This window comes from Cydia fagiglandana, chromosome 4, assembly GCF_963556715.1.
Source record: "Cydia fagiglandana chromosome 4, ilCydFagi1.1, whole genome shotgun sequence".
Classification (NCBI taxonomy): Eukaryota; Metazoa; Arthropoda; class Insecta; order Lepidoptera; family Tortricidae; genus Cydia; species Cydia fagiglandana.
Genome location: NC_085935.1, coordinates 14,509,716 through 14,532,905, shown reverse-complemented (window position 1 = coordinate 14,532,905; position 23,190 = coordinate 14,509,716). Strand labels below are relative to the sequence as shown.

Genomic DNA, 23,190 nt, shown 5'->3' with positions numbered 1-23,190 from the left:
TTTCACTCGAATAAAAGTTCTGATTTAAAATTTCAAGATATTTACACATTATTAATTACGAATCTTTTTAATATGCGATTAAGTCTTGTGTTCGTAATTAATAATGAATAAAAAGGTAATTATATAATAAACATATCCTATGTCTATTTAGCTTCATAACCGTTATTGATAATTTATTCCAAATTCGTCTTTCCATCAATTCGTGATCGAGTTACAAACAGACAAATATACATTTCATAATATTAAATATTAATAACTAGAATTTTTCTGTCGCACAGCAAAAGACTCACTCTCCTGATGTTCGCTGCAATACCTTTATTCATATTCATGAATTTGGCGTTGTATTATAAGTTACAAATGCAACTATTTTTTTGGTCATAAAGTTTTTACTTGTCGTGTAGAATAGGAGTTGCCGGAGTAGGTTGGCCCACCGCCAGGCGGAAGCCAATACTGGCGGAGTCAGGGACATTTTGATATCACTAGCTTTATGGCATTGTAAATAGTTAAGTCTCTGAAGACTGTAGCTATCTGCACACACAGAGGTCTTTGTATTGCCTTTGCACTGAATTTTGAAATCTTATTCCAGGTTGTACCTAATAGTCTACCTGTCGGTAACCAAATTTTCGTTCAACATTTCTAAAAATCCAAACAAATAAACATATTAGTATGCAGTTAGAAGGTAGATTATATAATTATAAGTTTTTTTTTGCCTGATTGCTTTGATATTTGACTCGGGGCCTTACAGGCCTTAAGTACAGCCAATGTTGTCATATAACTAGGCTTGCTATACGTCCCGTATATACGGGACTGTCACCGTATTTAAGTATCGCGTCCCGTATTTTTACTGGTCCCGTTTTTGTCCCGTATTTTGTCGACCGGTCCCATAACCACAGTTCCGACTAATTATGGCAACCCTAACATACATACTTGTAATATAATGCCTACTATACTAAAAAACTTCGTCATTAAACTAGCGTAGGTATACAAGTGGTAGGTATACAATTAGATAATTAATTAGCGATTAAAGAGGCTGAAAAAAAAACACACTATTATTAGCGATGGTCCTACGTTGGCTGATGTTATGTTCATGAGGTCACGACCTAACACGATACTTTTACACCCAAAGCGCGGCAGTTACTAATGAAGTGTCAAATATCAAGAATATTTTATAACACTCCCTTTGTGTAAATTGATGGTGAGTAATTATGTCATAAACGGGATCCTATCTCATCGCATAATAATTGATTGTCATAATGTAATGTTACGCATAAATTTCTTTTCGCATATTTTTTCTCCAGCTGAAACGGAAAGTATTTTCGAAAATATTTTGCATAGGTTGTGTAGAATAGGGTAGGTTAGGTTAGGTTTGTGTTATAATTTTTCAGAAATGTTAATATTTCCAGCACAATAACAATTATGCGAAATGAGTTTTATGCGTAACATTACATTAGGACAATCAATTATTATGCGACCCAATATGGACCCGTCATAAACATCGGTACGAGTATCCCCGCCCCTGCGACGTGCTACGGCGATGTGCGTTATTTAATCACGTTTCGTAGATATATAGGCAGATTAGGTCCGGTATCCTATCTTAATCAATATACTCCCATATCGGCTCGCCCCCTAATTGCTAAATTTAGGCGACGTCGCCTCTCCACAGCCGCGTTACATCTTACTCGCCGTAAAAGCGTTTAATCACGATGTTCCGCGTTCATTAAGCCGGCGAAGCAGAGACATTTTGTCACACGTCTGTGAAATGCTAATTTGGCCGTACACCTAGCAATATAGGGTACGATGCTGTACCTCGAAACCCTTTGGCCGCCTTTTTACTGTTCCGCCCGAATTTCGGAAGTTAATTTCGAATGTTTGTGCTTCTCTGAAGGTGAATACGTACAGGTGTATACCATTTTACGTGCCCAAATAAATAATAGCCCTTACTCAAGTTAATTACAAGCTCCATTTCAATATGAGTTTAGTAAACATAGTAGCTCAACCGGCTCGACCCGACACAATCCTCGAGTCATTTATTGTTTTAAAGTTTTTACATTTAGCAGAAACTTCTCTTTATAAACAACATACTTTATTATTATTATTACATAACTTTAAACTAATTTGGCCTTCCCACAGTCGACATCCACGAATACAAAGATACTGTTAAGTACTCATTTATTTATTTTTCTTCATAGGCTATATAATAGGCATTTATAACATGAATATAAAATTAAAATACACAAACATATAAAAAAACAATAAAAAATAAGTATAAACACATTATAAAGTACTTATTATTACACCCCATTAATTTGCATTTGCTACAGGCATTTAGATGATTGGTTTATTTTTACCTTATTAGTAGCTACTTACCTACTTAAATCGCATGAAGGATTTTTTTAATGAATTTTATTTTTATTGTTTCAGATCATGGCCGTGTTTAATTGGGGATTATAAAAGCCGCTGCTTCCAGGTAAAATACAGTTTTAAATAATTAATGACTATCCTTAATAGATTTTTCAAATTTTGAAGCAATAGTGATTTATTTTAATCGTTCTTTAAGTGTTATATATTCTTAACTTAAATGGGTTTACTGAATGGCATATTATGATAATGCCGACTCAAAACAAGCAAAAGCATAATCCGCATTATCTCTGGGATAAGTAATTTTTTACAAATTTGCAGGGCCGGGTAATAAGTACGTTTTTATTTACGGCTTAAGAGCACATTTATCTGTCGGAAAATAAATTAAATATGTCGAGGAGTATATTCTCCTTGCATTTCTGCAATTCAACATGTTTTAGATTTTATGAATTTGGTGAAATTCGCGCTTTTATGATAAAGCAACGCATTTATGATGAAACAACCAAAATTTTTTTTGTGATCGGAGTTGGTCCCATGAGTTGAGAAAAAGTTGTTCAGTATGACCTACCTAATCACCTCGCACAATATGGCTAGTTGTTCAAAAAACGACCTGTATATAAGAAACGCTGTACATCGCTGCTGCAAGTAACAAATTGCGTTCATCAAGCATTATCTTGGGAGACTTTACGCTTAATAACCTGCTCCTTTATTGTGTCCATTATCCATACTAATCTACTCCATCAATATTGCCTGAAAGGTAACGACGTAGCTTATTTATGAATGCATTGATAAGCCTTGGCTTAATAGATATCGTCGGGCTCCTGGCTGCCTAGTGTTAATAGCCTTTCGTGCCAGGTCACCTGTATTCCTGAATGTAGGTCTCGCCCAGACTCCCTGTTCATTGTCCAATCAATAGCACGTGTGCTACATGTTGAACAAGTCCTTTGTTCCAGATTTGCATTAATAATAACATTGTTTTGTTCTGTTAAGGCTTTATTGTTAAGCGAGCGAGATCTATTTATATATGTATTTTATTTGTATACGGGTGCAACTAAATAGCATTCAACATGTCATTATAATATTTAGAATGTACATGGTCTACGGGTGTAAAACATCGATTTAGCTACATCTCATTATTAGAAAGTTAGAATTTGCTTGGATTATATTTTATTTGAGTTTTAAACTTCCACGATTTATGCCCATATAGGGTTACCAGATACAAATTTAGAATTTCCTGACAAAATTCCTGATTTCCAAATATTTTTCCTGACATTCATACTTTTGACGACGACAGGGGGGAGTTGTCTAGCCGTTAGCAATGGCCACCCGATTGAGCCGATAGCCGCGTTTATTAATTGAAGTTTTTATTAAATTTATTATTTGTAGGTATTAATTTAAGTAATAAAAAGGTACTTTATACAAAAGTCTATCAATTCCAAAAATTCCTGACATTTTCGTGTTCCGTCCCCATTCCTGACAAAAGGCCAAAATTCCTGACATGTCAGGAAAATTCCTTGTCTGTATGCCCATATTGCATCGAGCAATGTAATTTTAAGTTTTATTTTACACGCTATAAGTTTTTTTTATACATATCAGTAAAATCGCAACATCGTCAATATATTAAAATAATTAACTGTATCTAGTGGCAAGTACCAGTTAAAAATTTAACTACTTGAAATGTATTTACTCGTACCTACTCAATAGAAGTCAGTAAAAAATAAAGGTCTATGAATTTTTTGAATAAATTGCTTGCATCAATTACGATTTAACCTTTTCTTTGCCAAAGTTGAAGATTTAGTATTCTCATTAACGCATTTAACTTAACTTCATTTGGAGTTTCTAAATTTTAGGTAACCTGAATAACTTTGCAACTTACTTGGCAGTATAAAGTAAGTAATCATATTATTATGTATAATGATTAATGAACTTATAACTTCTTTATGATAACTATATATCACCGGTGAATTGTTTAGTTTAAATATTCGAAATAGTAGGTTATTAACACGATCAACTCGATAAGCATAATTATATATCCTACTTACATACTTACATACATTAATTTATCATGATACTATCACGCCTTTATGTTACCACTGAATATGGGTGTACAACTATTGAAAAAAAAACATTTACACGAAAGTAAAAGTAAATGGCGCAAATATACCTATTTTTATAAATTATAAAATAGTAGCAAAGTTCAAAGCATGCAGTAAGTTATTTGAACCATTTTACAAGTGAACAATGCGTGCATTGTTTCCGAGCCACGATTTATTTGCGGACCGCTTTCACTCGGAAAAGAACTTTCTTACTCGTGGCCAATTTCAAAACAACCTTGATTTGTATCTGTATCTGGAGCTTTTGTTGTGACCGCATCCAGCGCTCTAGCGAACGTAAACATCGCCCCCGCGCCGCTTTACGCGAAACGCGTGTTATCGCGTCACATTAAATTATGATAAATTCACGTCACGGTGCCTCAGCACGATGATTTACTGATTTTAAATTTCAAAAATGCATAAGTCACAATTTAGTAGGTACGTCGGGCGCAGACGCGGTCTTTAATTGATATTTATATCATATTCAGGTTGGTCTAATGGGACCCTCGTCTTGTCAGCCCCACTTCCCCAAGTTGGGGCTCGTCGCGGAAATTCTTCGTTTATTATTCACAGTGAATTACTCGAGTTCTGCATTTTTTTGCCCCAACGGAGCTTTCACGCTCTTTCATTTATTCAGCGCCGCCCCTTATTTAAAGCCATCCAATAATTCCTGTACATTCATACTTAATATGTCCTGGGAATAGAATCGCTATAGTACTTTTGGTAATTAATTTGCTCAGCAAAAATTCTTTGTTACGCACATTACGCAGTCTCAAAGGTCTCGAAACTCTCGAAAGTGAAAATCATAATAGGCTTAATTGTTAAGTAGGTATAAGTACTCAATTAATTATTCATGAAGCTTGTAATATAAGTATATAACAAAAAAAACACTTTTCATAGTTCCTAACTTCCTATAGAATTATTTTATAGATTTGAGAGCAGAACGAAATGTGCGTTTCGAACATAGGTAGACAAGTATAGGTTACCTATTCTGTTCTAAATTATAATTCAATAACTTTATTTATTCGGGAATAACATGATAAATAGGTATTATGTTGGTAACTAAATACATGGTTCTCATCCAATCACACATTTGTTACACGTCATGCGCGTGTTCTCTTGCAATATTTAACATTTTCTCACTAATGTACGAGTACCCATTTCCTTAATGTTGAACAAACGTAGACCGGGAGCTCATTACACGTTTCTAACTCAGGCAACTAAATACTTATAAATCAATCAGTTACATTATGTTAAAGCTATAGCCTTACTGAAATGCTATAATTAAAAAATCTATAAATAAGTATATAATGAGTTGCGGGAGTAGGTACTTAGGTAGTAGTAGAAAATACTACTAAGGACGTCGGTAGAGATCAAAATACGATCACGATCTCCGAGCATTTCAGTTGTTCAGCTGTTAAGATGCAAACGAAACTCAATAAACGATTTTATAAATTAACAGGTTTTTGATAAATATAAAGAACTACGTAAACAAGGCAATTGCGGTGAACAAGTTGTCTAAAGTTAAGACATTGATAGATTACTTAATACTGATGGCAAGCCCGCTGGCGACCGAACGCTAGAACCAGCGCGCTGCTTGAGGCAAATTTTATGTTACAAACCTAAACTTTGGATGTACATTTCAGAGAATCTCATGCAATCAGTCTGTTCGTTCAGCGTGTGACATCGACTCACAAGTACTTCAGTCAGTTCATTCACTAAATGACTTCAGTTTCTCGCAAGCGCCTCACGACCTACACACGTGGCCGCGTACGTTCTCAGCTCCGCGTATCTCGTATTTAATTCGAATATATTGCGTTGAGCTTTAATTTGGTAATGGTGGGATTGCCGACGCCTGCGAATTTCATTTTAATGTACATTATAACTTGAGGTTTTCCTTGGGCAAATTGAACGCAACCCTTTCCCTGTTGACATCAAATATCTGAAGCCAAACAAACATTCATCAAGTCAATGCCCGGAAATCGATCTGGATTAACTATTTAGAAATGGTTTCGCTTAATGATATTGAGGGTCATTCGATCTCAAACTTCCTTTAATGGTTTCATACGGATTTAAATTTAAATAGAGTAAAATTAAACTATCCATAAATCCCGACCTATACCAAACCCGAATGTAAAGCAATAATCGAGGTTCGTAGATAAAATTTTTGATAGTGTATCAAAGTATTGTAAACAAAACTGAGCATCAAACCCTGTGCCTCATGTTTGTCAGGTCAGAATTACAATCACTTAACCATCGAAAAATTTAGCAAGCATATTGAAACACATAATATTCAAAAGCGGTTGACATACAGTGTTATGTATATAAGTAGGTACTTATGTGTACACGCGTCCCTTTAACATCAGTTATAACTATTTTGTGCATTTCAAATTATACTTTCCCCTAGGACCCTTTTCCTTATAAAAGCTTATAAAAATACAAAAATGACCGAAATTGATGTGCATCCTTAAAAGTATCCTTTTTCCAACTATACATGTACAATTGTTAGGTAAATGTAGCGATAGCGACCCTCCCTTTTCGGCCAACACTCACAAAGAAATGGGCTCTCCTGTATAATTGGAACTAGCTATCTGAATACTTTGAAGTACGAGTATTTACCCTCAATATTTTGAAGGAGGGCTGGCGCGCTTCCTTTTATGTAGCAGCTGGCAACATTTGTCTTTGACAGACGTTTTTAGAAGTAACTTACACGTGGCAGTACCCGTGTTTATTACCTGCCGCTGTTTAAGTCAGCAGCAATGAGTAGCTCCAAATGGGATCTAAAAATGTTAGTCACGTTTGTTGTTTATGTAAAGAGGATTATATTTATTCTACGATTTTTATGTTCCTATTATTTAGTATACGAACAGCATACGAGTAGGTACAAAGATCTAAACGAATGACAATATTAAACTTAAAAGTATTATCTATAACCACAATTTCACTTAAAATTTCTAATTTAGGTACTTTCACCGATTTCTCGTAGGATTTCTACTTTTTGTCCACTGATTTTGATATTCTATTATGAACTTAGGTAATTAATCAACAGATGTACCTATCGTAATATCAAACAAAGTGTTAATTGTGAACGTAGTAAACATTGTCTGAGCCAAAAGCTAGTATGCGCCATATATGCATTCTGGAAGAGTCGCCGGGACTCTTTTGACCCGGTCACGACTAACTTGAACTAATGATTTGATTCACACGTGCGTCTTTATGTTCATTGGGACGTTTCAAGGAATACACTGACATAAATATACGCCTTATATAATGCGTTAAGATTAAACGATTTATTTTTATAAATAAATAGGTACTTAAGAAGGTATTGCTGCGTCATCAATTCGGAAAAGACTGCCGATGGTTATCTGACACTAAATTCTCTGCAATTTAACAATAAAAACGATATAAATTTATTGTTCTTAGACTCAGTGTCGCTATCATTATAAAAGATGCAACAAATAGTAGTCCTTTCTTAGAAACCAAAAGGTGCCAACTATATTATATTACTTTTAATCATTTTACGTTTTTCGGTGCCTAATCTTTGTTCAGATTTCGTTGTTTAAAACTGGTGACCGCGATCCCCACAAAGTAGTCGCTACCAAAAGTTATTATCTGTTTTTATCAAGTCGGAGAAAATTAATTTCCTTCTCCATTATCGGAGGACCGTCAGTTTGCCGATGTCGAAATCGAAATAACTCGAATTACAGAAGCGAGAGGCGAAGGCACCGAAGTACATAAGTTTTTGAGTCAGCACAGCGCCTTGTGGACATCTGATAAGACTTGCGGACTTCGTTACATTTGCATTTAGGTACTGCCGTTGAAAAATACCCCGCGGTAAACATTAAATATTTTCATGTTTCATAAATTATAACTTTTCCTTGATTATTAAACTCGTAATAATTACGTTGTTCAGGAGGCTATAATGAGGCGAGCAACGCTTTATAATATAATTAGCGTTTAAATTATAAGAATATAGTTTTTAGTTCGCATTAAAAACCTACGAAGTGTTTAACACTGTATAATTGAACATTGTAGTCTAAAAGGGATAATATCTACCATTTGCTAATAGAGTAATGTACGTATGTATAAATAAGTTCTTCAAAAAAGTCAAATAAATCCTCATAAGCATCTATAATCCCACCATATATTGCATAATGAATTTTAGAATAGACTTCATGGGTGTAAATCCATAACAAACGAGCAAGTAGTGCTACGCATCGTAAATCGCAATAAGAATCCCAGTTAAGTAAGCATTAACAAATGACCTACGTACAATTACCGCAATTTTTATTTTTAACGCATTTTTTTTAGCCTATCAATCTAATATATTCAGTTGCGTTTTCTGTACAATGCAAGGGCATTAAATTGTGCAAAATGGCGGCAGTTATTTCTGCACTGTTGACGCCCGCTCCGCACATCAGATTGTGGCGGCCGCGCGCCTGCTGCTCGTAGGAAGGCACGATAAGGCACTGCGCTGCGCCGCCGTACGACGTGCGCTACTCTTACACAGCTCTCTAAATTAAATACCCTTCATTTCATTACACACGGCGCGCTTTATCTTTTGTTCCCTTCTACTTTCCTATAGGTTTATCCCTCTTAATTCATATTTTAAGTAAAAAAGTTTTTGACCCTTACATATTTTTAGGATACCTACATATATATAGGTATCTTTCCAACTTTCCATTTACAGTTAAATAAAATAATACGATTTAACCCACTTACAATATTGTAGCTTGTAGCATGTCTGTAAGCTTAATATAGTACTGGCGATACAAGAATAGACGGCAGATAAGATTTGCCCAAGGATAATCAGCAACTCGTGGAAATAAACTCCTAAGTCCTCTTTTATTCTTGGAAATGAAAGCCTTCCTGGTCGGCTTAGTTGATTCGGTTTTATTATTTAGCTGTTCAGTAGACAGTTCCGGATTTCATCTGAGTATTGTTGGCACAGTGAAATTTGTTTTACAGATCGCTGGCCCAATATTACAGGGTTCTATGTTACATTTTCAAGACAGTTGAAATTCGACTTAATGTCACTATGACAACGTTCAAATTTCAGTTCAATAAAAGTGAAACATATAACCCTATAACATTGAGCCAGCGAGATGGCAATAAACAGGACTAGAAAACTTCGTCATTCAGGATTTGCATCCGTACCTATCCATGGATCTGGATATTTAAATGACCCTTGGGAGAATTTAATCACTCTAAATAAAAAAGAGCTTAGTACTCACGCTAATATATATGTAACGCTATAACTGTAAGAAATATTTATTCACCATTTTAGGACTTCTACTACCTAACTTCATAAGATAGTTTTAGAACGCAAGCACAAGGTTTGCTCAATAGCTGATTTAGTGCCCAACATTCCGGAAGAAAGGTAAAAAATCCTACCGTTATCAGGATGGTAATATATTTTTTGTTTCCAGGGACAATGTACCTAAAAATGTAAGCGAAGCATTTTTGCTTTATTGGAATCGAAAAGCAGTCCCGTGTGCGAATCTCCCTGGCATTGGCTCCATTCTCGGCGCGCGCTCCATTTTGTTCACTGAATGGTGTAACTTTGTTTATCAAACAAAGGGAATTAAACTGGTTCACACACATCGATTGCAGGAATTACAATCAACGCAGGCAACTATCTTCATTGTTCCAATTAAACTGGAGCAAACGGGCAGGATATGGGAATGGGACGGCGAGGATTTATTGATTATAAGCAGCAGCAAACGTGCCGGACCAAAGGATAACATGCCTATTACTTTAAGGTTACATAATTGATTTGAATTAACTCTCACACATAATTTGGTTCTTTGTTGGTGAACGTTTGCTTGATTGGGTAATTGTTAATGTAGGTACTACGTTTTACTACGCTCGTTGGTTATAAAGTTCCTCGTAAGCTAATGTTGAGGGATTTAGAGGGATGAGAGCTTTTATAAGGCCTGTCTTAAATTTTAATATAAATAACAGGGGCTGGAGGATAAAGATATTAGAATTAAAGCTTCCGCGCTATCTTGTGCCAATGCCAATGACCTTGTGGATGTAGTAAGTTGGGAGCCTATTTGACTCGTCAAAGGGACTGATGTGACGTGGTTGCCGTGTGACCACTTTCCTTATCTTACTCCAAAGTACACGCAATGTCTGGTAGCCACGTTCACGTTACACCTGTTGTACTGACTAGTACAAGAAATAAAAATCGTAATTCATAATATAGATAGATAGGCAAATAATAAAAACAAATGATTGTGTAAAGCGATCAAGTTTTATTACTGACGGTCAGATAGTAAATCTGCAACACGCATGAACACGTATAAAATAAAGCTGTTGTTTAAAATAACTGTCAACACAGATTTTAAAAACATATGTAATGTAGCCTGTAAATAGATTTACGACTCCGAAACGCTGAATCGTTTAAAACTTCGTGTCACCCATTTTGTAGCTATAAAGCATTTTATTGCAGCCACAGGTGTGGCGTGGAAAGCCGCAGTTCTGAGTGATCGTAAACAAACATTTATGTGGTATCCTCGGCGACTCGAGGACTTGCCGATCGACTGTCACTTTAACACCGATCATCGAAATGTCGGTCAGTAATTCACCCGCGCTAAGAATTGCTGCATATGAAATTCGATACAGCGTTCGTATAGGTAAAGAATCGCGGTAATTATTTATGATTATGACAGTGACAATACGGTTGCAGTGAAACGGTTCCATCAGTTACAGTTAAGATTTTGTGAATTTGAAGGTTTCTAAAAAAACAACAACCAAATATCTATTTTATATGAAGTGAACTATGTGAAGCTCACAGCAGAGCACAAAAAATATTTGCTACACTGACTAACAAGTAGGGTTTCTGGTTTCTCGACCTTTTTAATTTCTCGAGGCACGGGAATTCTCGACCAAGATTTCTCGAGTTTCTCGAGTATCTCGAGAAATTTTGAAAGCTCCGAATAACACCATGTTATTTATTTTTTTTTGCTTTTTTACAAATCAGACTCGTAGGAATCGTAGGTGAGATCAATAATCAAACATATGGTACATTTTTAGTCACCATAAATTGCACTTAATAATCAAAAATACAACAACAAAAAAAAACTATAGGTGCAGGCGTGCGCACCGGCAATGTGTTATGCTATAGTGTATTTCTTTAGGTATTCAACAAAATGTAAACAAACTACAATATGGTATTTTATTAGGCAGCAATATTCAAGTCAATAAATTTAACTCGATCTGACAAAAGTTACATAAGTATTACTACGTAATATTAATTACTCGTACTTACTCAACGTAACAATAAAGCTGCTAAAATTGTAATATTTTGCTAATAGGAATATATTGGGATGATTTGATTTATCAATTAGTAATTTAGTTTTGTAATATTTGTTATTAAACTTATTACATGGTCCTATAATTCGTTACAATTTTTTTAAAGCGTTTTTCAATAAAAAGACTACATGAATGTCATAAATCATGATAGTTCAAAAGTTTCAAATCATGATCATAAATGAAGCTAGGGATAGGGGACGGACGGTAGTTTTTTATTTGGTTGGTAATAAAGGTTTTAAGTAGGTTCCTACCTGAAAACCTAAAAAAAAACAATGTTCATATTTATTTAACTACCTAAAGAAATACATTATAGGCACATCATGTGTTATACGCGTGTTATCTTTTTACTTATCACAAGAGATTTATTTCTCGAGTTCTCGAGGCATTGAATATTTCTTTCCCGTCTCGACTTAGGACAAATTTCTCGAGATTTCTCGCCTCGGGAATTCTCGAACAGTAACCCTACTAACAAGCCTTTAAATATTTGCTTGTTTATACTTTTATCGCTGTTGCAGTTGTACATACCTAATTACTCGTATAATATCATTATATATTAAATAAATTTTAATTTCGTAAATACAAATATTCACAACATATTTACTTAATTCTTAGGCGTATTTAGGGACAATGGCACTGATTTGTTGTAATATTGGTCTAAATCGGACATTAGGCCGAGCGGCCCGAGTTACAGGACGAGTCGGGACCATTACCCGACGGTCATATGGGTCACCTGAATTCGCGTTAACTGCGGGCCACGGACCAGCGCACTCGTCCTCAATATCGTTTCACTAGAATCGTTTCGACCCGGCTTTATGTAATAGTAACATGTTACGGTTTACTGCCGCACCAGTATCGAGTTTTATATTTTTGACCTATATTAATGGATGAAAGAAAATGGATGCTGTTACTCGTGATTTATTCGTTTTAGAATTTTTATTAATCCATTTACGATATTCAAAAACGTATATCAGAAGTTGAATCATAGATTTGATGAATGATAAAAAAAGAACGAATGAATGATATTCAATTAAACTTGTCTGCATTGGACGGGACGAACGTTTTTCAACATGTTCTTATCAGTTCAATTTTATTCTGACATTTTAAATATTATATTTTATCAGCGAAGGCTTTAAATATGAAACGGGTGCTGCATTCGGATGTGAAGCGAATGAAACATTAAAACTGTTCCGACTGATAAAATGCTTGCACGGGGCTCGAATGTTTAATTAATTCCCTGTCTGGCTCACCCATCGGTTTTATTACATATTATTATAATTATAAATACCAGTACAGATAATTACAGTCGTACTTTCCTATTGTTTTATTTTTGTTTATTTAATCCGAATGCTTTTGGTTTCATTATCCGTACTGTTGTGACGTTTAGCGTCACATGTAGGTAGAGATAGATAGGTTAGAAATGAAAGTTTAATTTAGAATAAAATATTTAATATTAATTAAAATTAATAACAAGTTAGTTAGGGTCGTGAGTCCGTAAAACTGAGCTGACACAGAAAGAAATATAGAAACATGTCCTTAAAAGGAGGCACTTTCCTGAGGCTCTACATCGCGGGCGTCGCAGTTGTAGATGGCTCCGCAGTACGGCGCAGAAGACTCAGTAGGAGAGTAGACTAGGATGGCTTCCCGCTGTGGTTCAGGATCCTCAGCTCGGAACGGAAACCTTCCAGATAGCAGAGGTTGTGCATAGCGCAACCCGGGGTAGTGCAGGATAGAGGGTTTTCAGGCAGGGTGCAGGCAATTTCAACCCCAAACTTGATCCCTAGTATTATTGGGCATATTAGAAAATGCACTCAATAGTGACTGCTACATCCGGCCCACAAGGAAAGAAATATCAGGAAAGTTAACCTTTCAGCATTATTTTAGTGTTCACGGATGAAGCAGTCAGAAAATAACAGATTAGTTAACAGTATAAAAGAATACAACGTAAAATTATTCCTAGTAGTAACTTAAATGAAATATTCACAACACTTACCCGATCCGGGGAAATGTACACAGCATAATACCAATAAGGCACGATCTAGATAGATTAAGTTAGGTAAATTATATTATTTTAGAGATATTTAGTATCTTATTTGCAAGAAATTGTCGTAAATGTTCATCAATTTTCTTCAAGTGACAGATTCCAGAAAACTATTTAAAATTGTTTTTAATTTTTTTTTACAACCGGCCAGCACAAAACGCTTAGCGCTAACGAGGTTTTATAGCAAACCGTTACATACCCCCCTTTTTAGGTTAGGATTTTTGCTAAGAAAATCCGCTGCTAAGTCAAATAGAGACTTTTACTTAATAGAAATACAAGTTATCAATCAGGCTTCACTCAAAAGATACCTCTTCATACATGCAACACGCAAACAAACAAGCAATAAACACTACAGAAAAGTGTTTTTGCGTCCATATAGTCTGAGTATTTTACTTAAGCTAGTATAAAATACTCTCATATAACTATTAATAGATGTTAAATTCGTCTAACTCTAAACCTCAGTATCCAAGTTATTCACGCATACTATTCTTTATCATAAAACTTTGTAGAAGTCTTATATTCCAATATAATAGGCAAACAGCTCATTAACCGGTAGGGGTTAAAAGCAAATTAATTTTTTGAACTTTGTAGAAGTTCATTAACCGATAAGGGTTAATAAAAAAAAATTGTACCTAATAATTAGAAAATTAAAAGAATATGATATCAGTTTAGTTAGTATAAGTTTCATGAGGGTTGTTTTACAGAATTAGACTATAGACGTGTGATAGCAATAACGGAAGGAATTAATTTTAAGACTTGTTATAGTTCGTGATTTTAAAATCTTTGACATGCCAGTCACCTAAATTATTACCCTGCATGTCTTCAAGTTCATAAACTAAATTAGATTTTTTAGTAACAACTTTACATGGCACATACTTTGGTGCTAGTTTCTTAGAAAATCTATTGCTTTTGTCGCTCAGATAGAAAGTCTTTTTCCAGATAACATCACCAACTTTAAAGTCAAAATCTTTCCGGCGTAAGTTATAGTGTATACTATTTCTAGAATGAGCGTTAATTAAACAAGACTGCACTTTATCAAAAATTTTACGTAAATTGCCTAAATTTTCAGCATAATCATCCCTAGGTGTATAAATTATGTCATCAATCAACTCAGAGGAGTTGACATAATGTAAGCCAGAAGTAACTAATTCTCGTCCATATACTAAAAATGCAGGACTGTATTTAGTTACCTCGTTAACGGATGTATTCATGGCAAATTGAATTTTAGGTAGGTGACAGTCCCATAATCTGTGATCATTTTCAATATATGATGACACAGCCGTCATCACAACTTTGTTGTAACGTTCAACAGTATTTACTTGCGGCGTATATTTAGGTGTGAATCTGACATTAGGAACATCATAATCCCTAAACAGCTTCTTTAAAATATTACTAGTGAACTGCTTTCCATTGTCCATAAGAACCGTACTGGGTATACCATGAACAAGAAAAACCTTCTCCTCGAGTAACTTAGCTATTATCTCGGAGGTAGCACGACGAATAGGGAATAATAGGCAATATTTCGAGAAACAGCAGGTAACTACAAATATAAAAGTGTTCTGATTTCTCGAAGGCGGTAGAGGACCAATTTGATCCATACTCAACATTTGAAATGGACGTGAGCAATCTTTAGGACGGCCCATAAAGCCAAGAGTAGCATGTGTAGCATGTTTTTGAGAACAACACGTATCGCAATTTGAAACAAATTCAGACACATCACGATGCATGTCTGGCCGAAAGTAATTTAAAGAAAGACGTTTGTGAGTTTTATAAATGCCAAAATGACCGGCAGTAGGTTCAGAGTGATTTTTATCAATAATCTCAGATCTGAACTCAAGAGGAATGACTTATTTCCACTCAAACTCTCTAGTTAAAGGATTTAGACTCTTTTTGTACCTGAACAATTTACCATCGGCCACTCTGTAGTTTAGAAATGAGGTGGGAGTATTTTGACAACCAGTGTAAACGTTTAGGTACCATGGGTCATTTGTAGTGTAAAACATAGCACTGTTCGTTGGAGTTTGCTTAATAGCAGCAATAGGAACAGAGCGAGAAAGACTGTCGGGAACTACATTTTCTGAGCCACGACGATGCTTAATCTCGAAATTGAACGACGACATGCGAACTCTCCAACGAGCTAAACGACCAGTGGGATTATTCAGATTTAAAAACCACTTAAGAGATGAATGATCGGTATACACAACGAACTTCTTACCGTTTTCTAAGTAACACCTCCAATGTTCAATAGCTGTGAGAACTGCCAGAGCCTCTCTCTCAGTAGCACTGTAGTTACGCTCCTTGCTAGAAAGAGACTTACTCATGTAAGCTATCACTTTTTCCTCATTATTGATGACCTGAGTCAGAACGGCACCAACTCCGTAATCACTCGCATCCGTGTGTACTTGGAAAGATTGAGAATAGTCAGGACACGATAACACGGGAGAAGACACTAAAGCTTCTTTTAACATGCGAAAGGCATTTTCAGCATCGGTAGACCATTTGAATGGAGGTGAGTTTTTAGCTTGAGAGGTTAATTTATTAAGAGGCGAAGCTATAGAACTAAAATTTGGAATAAAACGACGATACCACGATGCAGTTCCAATGAATCGACGAACCTCTTTCCGATTGGTAGGCGTAGGGTAGTTAATAATTGCCTCAACTTTTTCAGGATCTGGCTGAAGTCCATTACAGTCAACCACGTAACCTAAATATTTCAGTTTATTCCTAAAAAATTGGCATTTTTTATAGTTAATAGTTAGATTTGCCATTTTAAGCTTTTCTAGGACACGAACTAGTAAAGAGATATGTTGCTCAAAGGTTGGCGAAACAATGATAATGTCATCAATGTACACAAAAACTTTATGCTCGAATTCTGGACCATAAAATAACATATCAACCAATCTTTGTTGAGTTGCCGGAGCGTTAGTAAGCCCAAAAGGCATAGAAATAAACTGGAAAGTTCCACGAGAAGGTATATAAAAGGCAGTTTTACAACGATCTTCTTCCTTAAGCAATTTGCCAAAAGCTCTTTGATAAATCCAGGCTAGAAAGATATTTCGCGTCACGCAAATTGTCTATAATCTCCGAAATATAAGGAAGGCTGTAAGCGTCTTTAACAGTAACAGAGTTTAACTTACGACTATCTAAACAAAATCTCAGTTCGCCGTTCTTTTTAGGCGTTAGCAAAACAGGAGACGACCAAGGACTTTCACAAGGTTCTACTACGTTTTCCTCTAGCATTTCGTCAAGTTGAGTAACAAGTATTTTCTGTTTCTCAGGAGACATTCTATAGTATCGCTGACGAATAGGAACAGCATCCCCTGTGTCTATACTATGTGTAATTAGAGAAGTCCTGCCTAAACCACGTTCCTCGTAAGAAATCTCACGGAACTGTGTAGTTATATGATCAGCCGTAACTTTTTGTTCATGAGAGAGATGATCATAATCACGTAAGTGAGTAGGTTGATCAATAGTTAGTGTTTCTAATGAGTCAACATCTTCAGATAAAATTACAGAGTCTAGATTTTTAGGAAATAATTTAAAAACTCTCCAAAAATCCATGCCTAGTATTAAAGAATTCTGAATTTCAGGAATAACGTACAGTTTTAAGACATGAGATTGACCTAAGAACGTGACAAGCAAATTCATCATACCTATATTATTTAGCGCATGCCTACCAGCACCAAATAAATCAAGAGTTTCAGAACTATTTAGCACAAAACCAGCATCCAAGAAAACTTTATGATAGTTTTTACCTAAAATTGAATAGCCGCTGCCAGTATCTAACAAAGCGTTAACAATATTCCCGTTGATCTGGACAGAAACATAAGGTCTACTATGAATATTTTCAGATTTAGTTTGAGAAGCGTGGATTGAAGTGACAGAATAGCAAGAAAAAAATTTCGAAATAAAGTTAAGCCAAGATTTCCAATCTGCATCATTAAAGTTTTTTCTAGATTTACTGTCAACTTCATGTGCACTGCAATCCACTAAATTTAGTTTTTTGGATCTTTAGGATTACAAGTTGTACAATCTGGGTAGCGAGTATCTTTTTTTCCACATTTAAAACAAATAGGAAAATGTGGTTGCCTACATTCTTTTAGAGAATGTGTATTAGAGCGACACCTCGGGCAGTACTTATGAGTGGTGTCAGAATTGTTAGATTTCGCTTGTACAACATTAGTAGTACTAGGTTTTTCTTCAGTAGATTTAGATTTGTTGAAATTATTAGAACCTGAGTAGTTAGAGTATTTGTTTTGGTTATAATAATTTCTCTGTCTGTTATTAGAATTGGTATTTTGATAGTTTTTATTTGTGTAGTTATTATTTTTATGTTTATTGTAGGCGAAATCTGGGGCTAGTGTTTCAGAAGTCACTCTAGGCGGTTCATGAAACAAAGACATGCGTGACTGAATGTCTTCATAGTTCGAGCAGAGGTTTTTAAGAGTTTTTAGATCCTCAATCACTGGAGAAGCCGCTAGAGTGCTTGCATAGCATGGTCGGATGTTGTGTAAAATAATTTCGAGCTTTTCTTCCTCAGGCAATGGTTTAACCAATCGCGCGAACATACCATGCATAATAGATAAGTATATAGATATGTTTTCTTGTTCCCCTTGCGTACGTGATTTTATTTCGTTAATCAGGCGATAGTCATAATTCTTTGGGCTAAAGTCTTTTTTTAATAGTGCGACGACATCGTCCCAACATTGAAAACTTTCTTTATTGCAACGGAACCAATGTAATGCGTCGTCAATGAAAATCTCGTACGCAAACTTCAATATACGATCTTTAGATATGTTCCTAACTTCTACGAATTCCTCAACTCTTTGTATGAAAGAAAAAACGCAGGCTTTTCCAGAGTACTTAAGCTTTGCTAAGTCAGAGGTCAGATTACGATCGCAATGAACAACTTTGGTCTCAGGTTCAGGGGTAGGCCCTGTATTAATGTTTGCAACCGAAGTAGAAGCAGGCTTCAGACCTAACATTTCTTGTGATTGATCATTAAATAAAGTGCATAGCGCTTTGTGCTGATCAACCAATGAAGAACCGACATTAGAAATGCGTCTTAATCTGTGGTAAATGTGATGTAGCAGATTTTCCGTCCGTAAGAAAACGGTTTTGTCAAATTTCGACTTTAAGGATGACAACATAGTTTGAGACTTAGAAAGGCTATCCTTGACACCATTTAGATCAATTGCAGGCTCTAAGTGAGATTCTAAAATATCTTCAGGAGGTATATTCAATTTTACAATCTGGCTCCGAAGATCTTGTACTAAGCCAGCTGAACCACCCCTTAGAATAACCTCGTATTCTAATTCGGCTTTTTGCAGAGATAGAAACTTAATAGAATAAGCCATGATCACACGAATTAGGTGAGTGTTGTGATTATATACACAGGTTTACACAGGTTACACAGGTAGAAAAAACAGTTTTAGTTTCGTAGTACGTGGCTTACAAATTTGGTAGGATAGTAGAAGCTACTTTATAGTAAGAAAAAACAAAAATGAACAAATAAAGATAACCACGTACCAAGGAACTTCTCAAAACAAACTTAAACTAGGTAGATATGAATGTACAGAAACTAGAATGACTAATGATAGTAATGAACCTACATGAACATCAGTGAAAACTAAAAATAAAATGCTAAGGACCTGTTTCGGTAGTGCTCAGCTCAGTTAAACCTAGTATGGGCGCCAATGTGACGTTTATAGTTCCAGTTTATCATTGTAAACTTTAGATTATTGCACGTTGGGCGCTAATGTGACGTTTAGCGTCGCATGTAGATAGAGATAGAATAAAATGCTAAGGACCTGTTTCGGTAGTGCTCAGCTCAGTTAAACCTAGTATGGGCGCCAATGTGTCGTTTAGCGTCACATGTAGATAGAGATAGATAGGTTAGAAATGAAAGTTAAATTTAGAAAAGGTATTTAATATTAATTATAATTACAAGGGTCGTGAGTCGTTATAACTGAGCTGACACAGATAGAAATATAGAAACATGTCCTTAAAAGGAGGCACTTTCCTGAGGCTCTACATCGCGGGCGTCGCAGTTGTAGATGGCTCCGCAGTACGGCGCAGAAGACTCAGTAGGAGAGTAGACTAGGATGGCTTCCCGCTGTGGTTCAGGATCCTCAGCTCGGAACGGAAACCTTCCAGATAGCAGAGGTTGTGCATAGCGCAACCCGGGGTAGTGCAGGATAGAGGGTTTTCAGGCAGGGTGCAGGCAATTTCAACCCCAAACTTGATCCCTAGTATTATTGGGCATATTAGAAAATGCACTCAATAGTGACTGCTACATCCGGCCCACAAGGAAAGAAATATCAGGAAAGTTAACCTTTCAGCATTATTTTAGTGTTCACGGATGAAGCAGTCAGAAAATAACAGATTAGTTAACAGTATAAAAGAATACAACGTAAAATTATTCCTAGTAGTAACTTAAATGAAATATTCACAACACTTACCCGATCCGGGGAAATGTACACAGCATAATACCAATAAGGCACGATCTAGATAGATTAAGTTAGGTAAATTATATTATTTTAGAGATATTTAGTATCTTATTTGCAAGAAATTGTCGTAAATGTTCATCAATTTTCTTCAAGTGACAGATTCCAGAAAACTATTTAAAAATGTTTTTAATTTTTTTTTACAACCGGCCAGCACAAAACGCTTCGCGCTAACGAGGTTTTATAGCAAACCGTTACACTGTAATTAAATGGAAAACAGACGTCAGGTGGCGGAAAGTTTTAAATTTTAGTTGTTGAACGATGAAAAGAAATTGTTTAAAATAAAAATAAGGATGACAGGTTACTTTAAATGTTACTTCATTTGATCACTATTTATTTTATATTATGAAAATCTATAAAGTCCAATCCAATCAGTCAGTATCCAATGTCTTGAGTCGCCTTAGAGGACGCGACAGGGTCGAGTAGTTTGGTATGCCAGTGTTCAATAACTCAGTCCATTTACTGCCTATCAATTCCAAACAGTTTAGTACCTTTTGTACTCGTAGACGAATAACCATTACGATTAATACTTTGAAACTCGCCTTTACCAATTGCATTCAGTTATATAGTACCTACGACTAGAAGCTTCAAACGAAACTGTAACTAAAATATATAAGCTGATTTAATATGTCAGGTCAGGTGCCAAATACCTAGTCTAAGGGCCCCCCCACATCTGGCGTCTTTCGAGCGTCGGCGTCTACAATTCTATGGCCGACGTCGACGCAACGTCGACGCAGCGTCGACGCAACTGCGCAGCGACGTCATTTTCCATAGCGCTGGACCGACGCCGACAGACGCCGACGCTCGAAAGACGCCAGATGTGGGGGGCCCTAAATAAATAGGTTTGAAACATTTTATTTGACATACCTACAAATTTCCTGGAGTTTTGTAATACCCCTTTCGTTACATTATTCGCAAAATATGATATATTTTTTTCATACCATCATAAGAGTAAAATAACACGCTAGTCGCAAAATATAACGTTCTTCACGTCATGATCTTCATCAAACATAAAATTCGCTAAAATGTGACACCTACATTCGTAAGTAATTAAATTAAAGTGTAATTTCAATAAATATTTGAATTAAATAAACGCCCTTACGAATAGATGTATCTTTGCGTCAAACTGTAAGCTATAATTCATAATTTATTTATTTGCGTAAGATAGTACATGCAGGTTGATATAAGATTACACATAGGAATCAACTACCTCGTCGCATAGAGACATAAAAAATACTTTGGTCTTACAATTCAATCTTATTGTTTCAGGTATCTGGAATGGTCCAAAACAGGAAACTGCATTACCGTCCACCCGATCGAATGTCCAGGTAATTATATAGTTAATTTCCTTGCAGAATAACTAAATTAAGTATACCTGTATATGTATAGGGACATGTTTTTCAAACGTATGTTATAAAAACTCTTAAATCATTTGATTAGGTTTTAATACGAAAAAAGAAATTCAAATTTGTGAGACCCTTTTCCTGGAGGGGCGCGCTTGTTGCATGGAAACCGGAAAATGCCCTCAGGGGAAGCTCTTACCAAAAACTCAAATAAAAAGATCAGGATATTCTATAGGCACACGTAATTATAATGGCTCTTGAAGACCCCCTCGAGTAGACGGTATGGAAATATGTCTGGCATATTAGCAACGTCTAGAAGTATTAAAGGCAATACAAACCAAGGCACTTTGTATGGAAATGTAATACCTAATTTTTTTTAACTTCAATGCTCCGGAGTTCATATCTCGACACTCCGTGTAGAGTAATTTTTCTTTATATAAGTTTTGCTACGAAACATAGACTACGGCTACGGCGGCGTTAGCAAAACCAAAGTTAATTAGAGACATTAAAGACGTCAGACAATTAGCAAAAATTGAAATTAAAAGGTTCATTAGTCATCATGTGACACCCGGAAGGCTACAAGTGGCGCGGGGAGCGCGCGGGGTAATGTTAGGATGGCGTGTCCGAACGAATTAACACTTTGCTACTTGCTCTGCAACTACATCATATTAAATGTAACAGAATGAGCGATGAAAACCGCTACTTCTATCAAGCTTGAATGACGACACATTATCTTAAATAACGGCACCATTTCTAACTACCTATTAATACACAAACAATAGGTACATAAGTAATAAGGCGTGAAACGTAAAAAAAAGTTTATGGTTAATAAAATATTATTTTTCATTCACTTTAGTTACATAGTTTACCATATTAGAGTAGGAATACATGCTGCCATTATTCCTAAAATAAAAATGTTCTATGGTGGCCAAAATAAATGTGTCCACTTTTTTACTATAATAATTAGTTTTAACCGTTTCTTCCACATCTGTCGGTATACAATAAACAGCTACGTAGGTATCTGAGTTTTATTTTTTGCAAAATTTGTCAGTTTATATCATTTATATGTTATTCAGTGTTAGCCACAGGTGTTAGCTAAATCAGTCTGACGCTTATGGGCGTGTAATCTCATTTTATTTACCGAGTTGTAGTAATACTTGTAGTAGAAACAATGTTTCTTATCAACACAAACAATTTTTATTCTGACTAATCTCACTCTTTCTCTGAAAATACTATCAAAGTAACCTAATTCCGAATATACCCTTTCGTTAGAAGCAGCATATATCGAACTAATTATAATTGACTAAATTGACGTATTTAAGCACTGGAAACTAATTAGTAGTATCGATTGCAAGCCCATTTGGCTTCTTACCGCCCCTTTACGCCGGTACCACCAAGAGGGATTGCTCTATTATGGAGCAATTACTCACTCCATGACTAATATATGCCTAAGTGGTACTTAGTGCGGTACGTTTCGGAATGATAGTTACGTTAGATTTTACAGACAAAAGTCACGTTGTGAGTGGGTTTGTTTT

At 35.7% G+C, this 23,190-nt stretch overlaps 1 protein-coding gene across 1 annotated transcript in view; it reads left to right on the top strand.

The window, feature by feature from the left end:
- LOC134663839 (uncharacterized) overlaps positions 1 to 23,190 on the top strand; it is a 193,814-nt gene that overhangs the window by 75,827 nt on the left and 94,797 nt on the right. The window contains exons 3-4 of the mRNA XM_063520354.1: positions 2,422 to 2,467; positions 21,582 to 21,640. The gene's annotated coding sequence lies outside the window, so the exon portion shown is untranslated. The remainder of the gene's footprint in view (positions 1 to 2,421; positions 2,468 to 21,581; positions 21,641 to 23,190) is intronic.